Raw genomic sequence first — 13,819 nt, 5'->3', positions numbered from 1 at the left:
AAGTACAGCTTTGTACGTACAAACTCTATGAACAAAATGTCCTAGCAGACAGTGGCGACATTGCAGATATGTCCAGTCACCAAAGTTACTTATGTTCTCAATAACAGTGAGATTTAAAGTGATTGAGAAAATATGGAGACGTTCCTTTTATAGTGTGTGAAATATGTGGTGCTTGAAACATCTAGGTATTTAAATGTATGAAAGAAAGTGGTTTCCTGAAAGAGTTAATTGGAGTAAACATGTTACAGTGGGTGAAAACAGTGTTTAGGGATATGGTACAATTATTAGAAAACATTAACTGGGCTTAGATGACATTTAACATCAAAGAAAGATAGTATGGTTAGGAAAATAGAGTGGGAAAGATTGGATTTATTTTACCTCAGTGTGTTAACTATAGATAATGCCTCCCGAGATCTCTCTCTCTCTATCTCTCCGCCTGTCAGAACGCTACGACCCCAACTTCCAAGCAGACAAAAGACCTCACCACGGAAGACTCCTCCTCCTCCTCCATCGAACAGACAGAGAAGCAGAGCTGAACCAACAATGACAAGACTTTATCCAGAACCATCTCCACCTGAGGAATCCAGAACTACAGGTGACATAAAAGGCACACTCTCATCGGTCCCCCACAGGACATGAAGTTCCAAGCTGAGCCACAAGATTTGGACACAAGAGCAGAGTGTGGGACATGAGAGCAGAATATGCCCTCCATGCAACAAAGTAGAGACTGTAAAGGAGGAGATGAAAAGCAAAGCAGATGGGACACTGAAAAGAGTTACAGCGGAAGGATCCAAGCGCAGATGGACTGAGGAGAAGGTGAACGGAGGAGAAGACAGGCCGGAGGAGTTGGCATGGTCCGGCAGAACGTGAGGGGGTCGTGGCTTGACAACCAGAGGGGGAGAGAAGGAAAACGGGAGTGAGTGAGTTTACACATAAACACACTTATTCACCAACGAGAAATACGTAAAGAAAAAGGTTTATTAGCCATGAATTAATCAATTGGTGAATTTATAAAGTAAGAAAGAGGAAACTATTAAATAACCCTAAAAACACACTGAGGGTAGAACATATTATTCAATCTTTTCATCATATGAACAAATTATTCTTTAAGAGTTTTTTTATTCATGTGTGAATTTGGGTAAGATTTAATTTGTTACAGTATAGACCTACAGTTTAAAGGGATGGTTTTAGTAACCACTCTATAAAAGCAGACAAATCTGTATTTGTATGGAAAATGTTAAAGGTAGAGCTAGTACCAAGCCAAAGATAGTATTCCAATCTAGAGTATTGATTTCTCCATTGTAGCATGGTTATTACCTCAGGAGGGAAGATTAAGGTGGAAATAACAGTTGTTTTTTGTCCAAGATGTAGAGTTTTAAAAAGACAAAAGAGAGATTGCACATTTTAATTTAAAAAAAACTAATATAATTGGGAGTAATACATGGGGGGCCTTGGATCACTCATTGTGATGGTGCATATTTTACAACAAATATCGTTCAGGGAGAAGGGGTCGCTCGATCCACCCTGCAGATGTTTTAAATCTTACTTGCAGCTTCAGAGGGAGCGCACGGCACCAGAGTATGAGTTTTAAAAGACAAGCGCCACCAGCTCCTAAAGGTCATCCATTCAATCAGTGATGACCTGACTTTTAGAGATGTTATTTAAAGGAGAAACATATCTGCCATAGGTGTAAATTCCTGAATTGAACTGCAAACCATTAATGAAATGACTTCTGTTTTAAAGTTCTTGTTAAAGGAGGGAGTAATTATCACATGCTCTAGCACCCAAGGTTCTGTTAAAGGGGTTAGCATAGCTATTTAAGTAGACAAGAATTGAAAATAAATTAGTATAATGAGTTATTGATATTCCACTGGTTCTCACACCATTTCAGGGACTTTATCACTGCATTAGAACAGACCACCCAAAGGTAATGAGAAGGAACTTTTAAGTGATGAAACTCTACAACTGTTGTAACTGACCAAAATCTTCTCCCAGAAATGACTGTTTAGAATGCCGTACCCCAGAGTAGAACGTACCGATTGATCACGACGGCCCCTTCTAGAGAACATATTACTTTGATACCTTAAATGGTATGAAAGGAGGGAGGGTAAATTTCTCATGAGGAGATAATTACAAATGCTAGCAGAACAAGACGACCAACCCCCGTATTCAGATGTTGATAACAATGATGAGTTAGTTTAAATGATATGGATGTTCGGAGATGAGATTGATCAATGAATGTCCAGCTGATGTGATTCTTTACATTATGAAATCATGTGAAGAAGTGAGCAAAATAAAATGCTAAAATGGAGTGAATCCATTTCAATTTACTTTACACTATTCCAAGATAGTTTATTTTTATTTTTCAATTTACTAGGCCAATCCAAGATATTTTATTTTATTCTTTATTACTTTATACTATTCTAATATGGTGGATCTCATGTTGTAAAAATCATTGCTATTCTAAAATGGTTTGTTTCTTTTCACTTTGTAAAAACAAGTGCCTTAACACTGAGCGTGGTATGAGAACGGTTTCTGTGAAAGGAGGGACGAAGAAATGTTCTGATACCAAGCCATTGCTGCTATTTTGAAGAATGATATTGAATGTAAACACTAGAAGTTATGCACAAGGGAAAACTTTTATGTTTGAACACAGACAAGAATTTATTTTGTATTTTTGTAAAGCCGGCTGTAAAACCATTCCATTTGATTGTATGTTTGTTAATATGAGATATGTAATATGCAAATTTCAGATTTAGAACTCATTGATTTCAGTATTATACACACCTTTTAGGTGTGTAAGGAGGGACTGTTAGAAATTAAAATCAATGTTTTAATGGGGAAATGTAGTTTAAACATGCCGTCAGTTTTAATGCTCTTTTATACTGAAAGACCAGAAATTCTTGTGCACAAGCAGTTAAGCTTTTATTCTGAAAATCCTTCATCTACGGTTAGCATTTAGCATGTGGCTAATATACGATTTCCTGAAGAGGTGAATTTAGTAGCGAAATGAGAGAGTGGTGCAAACCGAAGCCTACTGACTTAACACTACAACTATAGATGTCGAGATACTACCATGCTGAATATTAAATGAAGGTACAGTTTATTTGAATACATTATTGTTTACAGACGAGAGTAGCATGTGACAACATCCGGAATGACCGGAAACCAAACGAGCCGAGAAGTATTGTTTAGAGTATTGATTACAGCGTTTAGAATGTGTTAAATGAAAAGTGATGAAAGAGAATATGAGGAGAAACGGCGTGTTAAGCATATATTGAATGTGAAAAGAACCTATCCTCTGTTTAAATGCAATAACGGACATTGGAGACGAGGCGAGCCGGCTGGCGGGGAGGAGCCAGCAGAGGATATATAACAGCGCCGGAGGAGAGATCCATTCTCTTCTCTTCCCTACCGAGGAGAGCCAGATCACAGCTGTTTGTCTGACTGAACAATATCATGCTTGTGACCAACCCGCGCCTTTTTTAATTAAAGTACCCAATTGAACTTTCACAGAGACTCCATTTAGTCTCCTATTTTAAAGCTTCTCTCCTGGTCGGGAGAATAACGAACACAGTTAACAGAAGCAAATGGAAGTACTCCCAGAATCTACATGTAGTCTTCGACGCGATTCTAACGAGACCAAGCTCAAAGCTGTCGGACCTTCCTTTGTTCCGTGTACAGTACTAAGAGCCATTTCATTGTCTTCCCCTCCCCCGCCTGTCAGATTCTAAGCTCCAGACAGCAATATGAGAGGAATTTGAGATTTTATTGAAAAACAATTCTAGGTGGGTGAGAGTTTCCATACTTCAGATTCCTGATCTGGGCCCTATTTATAGGCCCCCTGTGAAAAAAATATCTCTTTAGCCCTTTCAAAAGTCATGCAACACAGCAGCTTTTCAAAAGGCCTTAACCGAAGGTTTTGTTACATTTTAAGCCATAACCTTTGACATTTATCGGTACCAGAGGAATTAATCTGCATCTGCTCTCCGAGGCAGTTCTCTCGGACCCTCCTTTGTGCCCTAAAGGTCACAGTAGGGGATTAAAACGAAAACGCCTTAAGGGAAGGTTTTGTTACATTTTAAGACGTTACCTTTGACATTTAGTTGCACAAGAGGTATCAATCTGCATGTAATTTCCGAGCCGGTTCCAACGACACCAAGCTCAAAGCCGTCGGCCCTTCCTAAGTGGCGTATACAGTGCGTCTACCATCCACAGTTGACCTTTGACCCTTGGAGCTTTGTTACATTTTAAGCCGTTAACTTTGACATTTAGTTGGAAAAGAGGCACTAATCTGCATGTAATTTCCGAGCCTGTTCTAACGAGACCAAGCTCCAAGCTCTCGGACATTCCTTTCTGCCATAAAGGTCACCGTACGGCATCAAAACGTGACCTCTGACCTCAGTTTTGACCTTGTTGAAGGTCGCAGGGGCCCCAAATGTTGCAAGCGGGTTCCACACAAGTTAAGCAACAATCTCTCAAAGTCTCGGAGCGCCACGCACCTTTTTTCAATTTTTTTCATTTTCTCCCCCTCCCCCACCACAAGCATGTCAGATTCTAAGCTCCAGACAGCATTATGTGAGAAAGTTTGACGTTTGATTGAAAAAATAATTCTGGGTGGGTTACAGTTTCCATACTTCAGATTCCTGATCTGGGCCCTATTTATAGGCCCCCCGTGAAAAAAATATCTCTTTAGCCCTTTCGAAAGTCATGCAACACAGCAGCTTTTCAAAAGGCCTTAACCGAAGGTTTTGTTCAATTTTAAGCCATAACCTTTGACATTTAGTTGAACCAGAGGCATTAATCTGCATCTACCTTCCGAGACGGTTTCAACGACACCAAGCTCAAAGCGGTCGGACCTTCCTTTGTGCCGTAAAGGGCACCGATCGGCATCAAAATGTGACCTCTGACCTCAGTTTTGACCTTGTTGAAGGTCGCAGGGGCCCCAAATTTTGCAAGCGGGTCCCACACAAGTTAAGCAACAATCTCTCAAAGTCTCGGAGCACCACGCCCATTTTTTCATTTTTTTCATTTTCTCCCCCTCCCCCACCACAAGCCTGTCAGACCCTTAGCTTATGAGAGGATTTTGTGATAAAGTTTGACTGTGTAACATGTGGAAAGTGGGACCCCATATTGGGTTGACGGACACCCCCCCACATAAGTACAAGTACACAGCAAGTGGGACCCCATATTGGGTTGACGGACAGCCCCCTCCCCCCATAAGTACACAGCAAGTGAATACTTGTGTTACTGTCTAATATGTGGAAAGTGGCACCCCATATTGGGTTGACGGACACCCCCCCGACATGACACATATTTGGTAAGCGGGATCCCATATTGGGTTGACGAACACCCCGACATGACAAATATTTGGTAAGTGGGACCCCATATTGGGTTGACGGACACCCCCCCACCCATAAGAACACAGCAAGTGAATACTTGTGTTACTGTGTAACATGTGGAAAGTGGGACCTCATATTGGGTTGACGGACACCCCCCCACATAAGTACAAGTACACAGCAAGTGGGACCCCATATTGGGTTGACGGACACCCCCCTCCCCCCATAAGTACACAGCAAGTGAATACTTGTGTTACTGTGTAATATGTGGAAAGTGGGACCCCATATTGGGTTGACGGACACCCCCCCGACATGACACATATTTGGTAAGCGGGATCCCATATTGGGTTGACCGACATGACAAATATTTGGTAAGAGGGACCCCATATTGGGTGGACGGACACCCACCCCATAAGAACACAGCAAGTGAATACTTGTGTTACTGTTACTGTGTAACATGTGGAAAGTGGGACCCCATATTGGGTTGACGGACACCCCCCTCCCCCCCATAAGTACACAGCAAGTGAATACTTGTGTTACTGTGTAACATATGGAAAGTGGGACCCCATATTGAGTTGACGGACACCCCCCCCCAATAAGTATAAGTACACAGCAAGTGAATACTCGTGTTACTGTGTAATATGTGGAAAGTGGGACCCCATATTGGGTTGACGGACACCCCCCCACATAAGTACAAGTACACAGCAAGTGAATACTCGTGTTACTGTGTAATATGTGGAAAGTGGGACCCCATATTGGGTTGACGGACACCCCCCCCCATAAGTATAAGTACACAGTAAGTGAATACTCGTGTTACTCTGTAATATTTGGAAAGTGGGACCCCATATTGGGTTGACGGACACCCCCCCCCATAAGTATAAGTACACAGCAAGTGAATACTCGTGTTACTGTGTAATATGTGGAAAGTGGGACCCCATATTGGGTTGACGGACACCCCCCCCCATAAGTATAAGTACACAGTAAGTGAATACTCGTGTTACTCTGTAATATTTGGAAAGTGGGACCCCATATTGGGTTGACGGACACCCCCCCATGCAGCATAAGAACACAGCAAGTGAATACTCGTGTTACTGTGTAATATGTGGAAAGTGGGACCCCATATTGGGTTGACGGACACCCCGCTCCCCCCATAAGTACACAGCAAGTGAATACTTGTGTTGCTGTGTAACATGTGGAAAGTGGGACCCCATATTGGGTTGACGGACACCCCCCCACATAAGTACAAGTACACAGCAAGTGGGACCCCATATTGGGTTGACGGACAGCCCCATCCCCCCATAAGTACACAGCAAGTGAATACTTGTGTTACTGTCTAATATGTGGAAAGTGGCACCCCATATTGGGTTGACGGACACCCCCCCGACATGACACATATTTGGTAAGCGGGATCCCATATTGGGTTGACGAACACCCCGACATGACAAATATTTGGTAAGTGGGACCCCATATTGGGTGGACGGACACCCCGACATGACAAATATTTGGTAAGTGGGACCCCATATTGGGTTGACGGACAACCCCCCCTATAAGAACACAGCAAGTGAATACTTGTGTTACTGTGTAACATGTGGAAAGTGGGACCCCATATTGGGTTGACGGACACCCCCCTCCCCCCATAAGTACACAGCAAGTGAATACTTGTGTTACTGTGTAACATGTGGAAAGTGGGACCCCATATTGGGTTGACGGACACCCCCCCACATAAGTACAAGTACACAGCAAGTGGGACCCCATATTGGGTTGACGGACACCCCCCTCCCCCCATAAGTACACAGCAAGTGAATACTTGTGTTACTGTGTAATATGTGGAAAGCGGGATCCCATATTGGGTTGACGGACACCCCGACGAGACAAATATTTGTTAAGAGGGACCCCATATTGGGTGGACGGACACCCACCCCATAAGAACACAGCAATTGAATACTTGTGTTACTGTTACTGTGTAACATGTGGAAAGTGGGACCCCATATTGGGTTGACGGACACCCCCCCCCCATAAGTATAAGTACACAGTAAGTGAATACTCGTGTTACTCTGTAATATTTGGAAAGTGGGACCCCATATTGGGTTGACGGACACCCCCCCCCCCATAAGTATAAGTACACAGCAAGTGAATACTCATGTTACTGTGTAATATGTGGAAAGTGGGACCCCATATTGGGTTGACGGACACCCCCCCCCCATAAGTATAAGTACACAATAAGTGAATACTCGTGTTACTCTGTAATATTTGGAAAGTGGGACCCCATATTGGGTTGACGGACACCCCCCCATGCAGTATAAGTACACAGCAAGTGAATACTCGTGTTACTGTGTAATATGTGGAAAGTGGGACCCCATATTGGGTTGACGGACACCCCCCCCCCATAAGTATAAGTACACAGTAAGTGAATACTCGTGTTACTCTGTAATATTTGGAAAGTGGGACCCCATATTGGGTTGACGGACACCCCCCCCATGCAGTATAAGCACACACTCATGAGTAGAGGATGATAAGAGCGCCATCTATGCTCCAATGCATGCATACACACTCATATGCTGTTTGTGTACTCATTTAGAGTGCCAAGTGACGGTAAAAAGCCAAGTCGGTCCCATGGCCTCAATATATTGCCCACGAGTGTTATATCCCAATGGGAAGAATGTCCATGCCGGCAATAGGGGGCTTACCAGTGCTACAGATGTGATCCTCCGCTCATGTGCACACAGCTCCGTGGTCCGTGGCAGGCAGACTTGAGACAGACTTGGCCGCGCACTGAGCCGTAACCGTTAACCTGCAAAAACGGTAGGTAATCATATTTAGCAATATAATAATAATATAACTGCCCGTTAAATTTGAACCCGCTCAGATGTAGCTTTGAACCCCCCGCTTCACAACAGTATGAATTGAACGAAAATAAAGAGTTCAGCTTTTAGCATGATACTTCAATAACGTTACCAGACTATTTAAATGAACTCCCAGTCAGTAGACGTTATAACTACTATGACTGCAAAATGCAAGAAATCACTGTGTTATAATTGAAGTTTGAAGAAAATAAACGGTTAGCTTACCAGTGCTACAGATGTGATCCTCCGCTCATGAGCACCTGCACATAGCTCCGTGGTCCGTGGCAGACAGACTTGGCCGCGCACTGAGCCGTTAACCTGCAAAAAGTGGCTGCTCCCGCGATAATTAAATAGTCCAATGAAATAACAGAAACAAACTCTACTGCTCAGTAGGCGTGTCTCAGTTCAGCGGCCGTTTCCTTCGGAGGCTGCATTCGTTGACCGCTTGCGTCACTTCCGCCGAGAGGCTGTCCCAATTTAAAAAAAATACAAGACTCAAAAAGTAGATTTACCGCTGTGTGGACGGGCCGTTAGTGGCGCGTTCGATTACTGTTTGGGCTGTCTGCCGTGGGCTGCATTCCACTCCAAATAGCCGGGCGGCCCGAGAATCCAAATGCCAGCTGTTTTATGGATTCTCATTTAATTTCCAAAAATGTCTCAGTACTGGGTTATTCCCAATTTCAAAATAAACATATGTATTAAAAAAATAGAAATAAGAAGTAAGTATATTATAGTATATTCAAGAATGAAAAAATATAAAAAAACATGATTTTAACACTGTCATGTTGTCATTTTAACTGTATTGTATTGTTTTATGTATTACAGTTTTTCTGTGTTCAAACCACAGTAATCTGTAAATTATACAATGAAATATAATTATTTTTAACATATTCTTAATGTGAATTTAACAGTTTTGTTTGGTTCAGTACTTTACGAAATATTACTGTAAATTAAACACTGCTTCATTGTTTCTCTATTTACAGTTTTTTGATGTCGTGATTTTACAGCTTTTCCCTGTTAATTTCACAGACTTTTTTTTACAGTGTATCAGTTTGTTAACGAAGTGGACAGAGGCTGTTTTTCGCCCCTAAAAGTGACTTTTAATGGTGGTTTTTGCATTTAAATGATGGGTCTTATCATTGTGGAGGGTCCCCGACACAATGCACATAGTCTGGAGCTCGCTGGGGTCCCGAAAATTGCTTTAATCACACTTTTGTCCATTTGCCTATCAGTTTGTTAACGAAGTGGACAGAGGCTGTTTTTCGCCCCTAAAAGTGACTTTTAACGGTGGTTTTTGCATTTAAATGATGGGTCTTATCATTGTGGAGGGTCCCCGACACAATGCACATAGTCTGGAGCTCGCGGGGGTCCCGCATATGCTTTAATCCCACTTTTGTCCATTTGCCTATCAGTTTGTTAACGAAGTGGACAGAGGCTGTTTTTTGCCCCTAAAAGTGACTTTTAATGGTGGTTTTTGCATTTAAATGATGGGTCTTATCATTGTGGAGGGTCCCCGACACAATGCACATAGTCTGGAGCTCGCTGGGGTCCCGAAAATTGCTTTAATCCCACTTTTGTCCATTTGCCTATCAGTTTGTTAACGAAGTGGACAGAGGCTGTTTTTCCCCCCTAAAAGTGACTTTTAATGGGGGTTTTTGCATTTAAATGATGGGTCTTATCATTCACGGGGGTCCCCGACACAATGCACATAGTCTGGAGCTCTTGGGGGTCCCGCATATGCTTTAATCACACTTTTGTCCATTTGCCTATCAGTTTGTTAACAAAGTGGACAGAGGCTGTTTTTTGCCCCTAAAAGTGACTTTTAACGGTGGTTTTTGCATTTAAATGATGGGTCTTATCATTGTGGAGGGTCCCCGACACAATGCACATAGTCGAGCTCGCGGGGGTCCCGCATATGCTTTAATCACACTTTTGTCCATTTGCCTATCAGTTTGTTAACGAAGTGGACAGAGGCTGTTTTCCCCCCCTAAAAGTGACTTTTAATGGGGGTTTTTGCATTTAAATGATGGGTCTTATCATTCACGGGGGTCCCCGACACAATGCACATAGTCTGGAGCTCTTGGGGGTCCCGCATATGCTTTAATCACACTTTTGTCCATTTGCCTATCAGTTTGTTAACAAAGTGGACAGAGGCTGTTTTTTGCCCCTAAAAGTGACTTTTAACGGTGGTTTTTGCATTTAAATGATGGGTCTTATCATTGTGGAGGGTCCCCGACACAATGCACATAGTCTGGAGCTCGCGGGGGTCCCGCATATACTTTTATCACACTTTTGTCCATTTGCCTATCAGTTTGTTAACGAAGTGGACAGAGGCTGTTTTTTCCCCCTAAAAGTGACTTTTAATGGAGGTTTTTGCATTTAAATGATGGGTCTTATCATTCACGGGGGTCCCCGACACAATGCACATAGTCTGGAGCTCGCGGGGTCCCGCATATGCTTTAATCACACTTTTGTCCATTTGCCTATCAGTTTGTTAACGAAGTGGACAGAGGCTGTTTTTCGCCCCTAAAAGTGACTTTTAACGGTGTTTTTTGCATTTAAATGATGGGTCTTATCATTGTGGAGGGTCCCCGACACAATGCACATAGTCTGGAGCTCGCGGGGGTCCCGCATATGCTTTAATCACACTTTTGTCCATTTGCCTATCAGTTTGTTAACGAAGTGGACAGAGGCTGTTTTTCGCCCCTAAAAGTGACTTTTAACGGTGGTTTTTGCATTTAAATGATGGGTCTTATCATTGTGGAGGGTCCCCGACACAATGCACATAGTCTGGAGCTCGCGGGGGTCCTGCATATGCTTTAATCACACTTTTGTCCATTTGCCTATCAGTTTGTTAACGAAGTGGACAGAGGCTGTTTTTCGCCCCTAAAAGTGACTTTTAATGGTGGTTTTTGCATTTAAATGATGGGTCTTATCATTGTGGAGGGTCCCCGACACAATGCACATAGTCTGGAGCTCGCTGGGGTCCCGAAAATTGCTTTAATCACACTTTTGTCCATTTGCCTATCAGTTTGTTAACGAAGTGGACAGAGGCTGTTTTTTGCCCCTAAAAGTGACTTTTAATGGGGGTTTTTGCTTTTAAATGATGGTTCTTATCATTCACGGGGGTCCCCGACACAATGCACATAGTCTGGAGCTCGCGGGGGTCCCGCATATGCTTTAATCACACTTTTGTCAATTTGCCTATCAGTTTGTTAACGAAGTGGACAGAGGCTGTTTTTCGCCGCTAAAAGTGACTTTTAACGGTGGTTTTTGCATTTAAATGATGGGTCTTATCATTGTGGAGGGTCCCCGACACAATGCACATAGTCTGGAGCTCGCTGGGTTCCCGCATATGCTTTAATCACACTTTTGTCCATTTGCCTATCAGTTTGTTAACGAAGTGGACAGAGGCTGTTTTTCGCCCCTAAAAGTGACTTTTAACAGTGGTTTTTGCATTTAAATGATGGGTCTTATCATTCACGGGGGTCCCCGACACAATGCACATAGTCTGGAGCTCGCGGGGGTCCCGCATATGCTTTAATCACACTTTTGTCCATTTGCCTATCAGTTTGTTAACGAAGTGGACAGAGGCTGTTTTTTGCCCCTAAAAGTGACTTTTAACTGTGGTTTTTGCATTTAAATGATGGGTCTTATCATTGTGGAGGGTCCCCGACACAATGCACATAGTCTGGAGCTCGCGGGGGTCCCGCATATGCTTTAATCACACTTTTGTCCATTTGCCTATCAGTTTGTTAACGAAGTGGACAGAGGCTGTTTTTCGCCCCTAAAAGTGACTTTTAACGGTGGTTTTTGCATTTAAATGATGGGTCTTATCATTCACGGGGGTCCCCGACACAATGCACATAGTCTGGAGCTCGCGGGGGTCCCGCATATGCTTTAATCACACTTTTGTCCATTTGCCTATCAGTTTGTTAACGAAGTGGACAGAGGCTGTTTTTTCCCCCTAAAAGTGACTTTTAATGGAGGTTTTTGCATTTAAATGATGGGTCTTATCATTCACGGGGGTCCCCGACACAATGCACATAGTCTGGAGCTCGGGAGGGTCCCGCATATGCTTTAATCACACTTTTGTCCATTTGCCTATCAGTTTGTTAACGAAGTGGACAGAGGCTGTTTTTCGCCCCTAAAAGTGACTTTTAACGGTGGTTTTTGCATTTAAATGATGGGTCTTATCATTGTGGAGGGTCCCCGACACAATGCACATAGTCTGGAGCTCGCTGGGGTCCCGAAAATTGCTTTAATCACACTTTTGTCCATTTGCCTATCAGTTTGTTAACGAAGTAGACAGAGGCTCTTTTTCGCCCCTAAAAGTGACTTTTAACGGTGGTTTTTGCATTTAAATGATGGGTCTTATCATTGTGGAGGGTCCCCGACACAATGCACATAGTCTGGAGCTCGCGGGGGTCCCGCATATGCTTTAATCACACTTTTGTCCATTTGCCTATCAGTTTGTTAACGAAGTGGACAGAGGCTGTTTTTCGCCCCTAAAAGTGACTTTTAACGGTGGTTTTTGCATTTAAATGATGGGTCTTATCATTGTGGAGGGTCCCCGACACAATGCACATAGTCTGGAGCTCGCGGGGGTCCCGCATATGCTTTAATCCCACTTTTGTCCATTTGCCTATCAGTTTGTTAACGAAGTGGACAGAGGCTGTTTTTCGCCCCTAAAAGTGACTTTTAATGGTGGTTTTTGCATTTAAATGATGGGTCTTATCATTGTGGAGGGTCCCCGACACAATGCTTATAGTCTGGAGCTCGCTGGGGTCCCGAAAATTGCTTTTATCACACTTTATCCATTTGCCTATCAGTTTGTTAACGAAGTGGACAAAGGCTGTTTTTCGCCCCTAAAAGTGACTTTTAACGGTGGTTTTTGCATTTAAATGATGGGTCTTATCATTCACGGGGGTCCCCGACACAATGCACATAGTCTGGAGCTCGCGGGGGTCCCGCATATGCTTTAATCACACTTTTGTCCATTTGCCTATCAGTTTGTTAACGAAGTGGACAGAGGCTGTTTTTTGCCCCTAAAAGTGACTTTTAACTGTGGTTTTTGCATTTAAATGATGGGTCTTATCATTGTGGAGGGTCCCCGACACAATGCACATAGTCTGGAGCTCGCGGGGGTCCCGCATATGCTTTAATCACACTTTTGTCCATTTGCCTATCAGTTTGTTAACGAAGTGGACAGAGGCTGTTTTTCGCCCCCTAAAAGTGACTTTTAATGGTGGTTTTTGCATTTAAATGATGGGTCTTATCATTGTGGAGGGTCCCCCGACACAATGCTTATAGTCTGGAGCTCGCTGGGGTCCCGCATATGCTTTAATCACACTTTTGTCCATTTGCCTATCAGTTTGTTAACGAAGTGGACAGAGGCTGTTTTTTCCCCCTAAAAGTGACTTTTAATGGGGGTTTTTGCATTTAAATGATGGGTCTTATCATTCACGGGGTTCCCCGACACAATGCACATAGTCTGGAGCTCGCGGGGGTCCCGCATATGCTTTAATCACACTTTTGTCCATTTGCCTATCAGTTTGTTAACGAAGTGGACAGAGGCTGTTTTTCGCCCCTAAAAGTGACTTTTAACGGTGGTTTTTGCATTTAAATGATGGGTCT

This window comes from Notothenia rossii (genome assembly GCF_949606895.1).
Source record: "Notothenia rossii genome assembly, chromosome: 8".
Lineage (NCBI taxonomy): Eukaryota > Metazoa > Chordata > Actinopteri > Perciformes > Nototheniidae > Notothenia > Notothenia rossii.
This window is presented reverse-complemented; position numbering follows the sequence as displayed.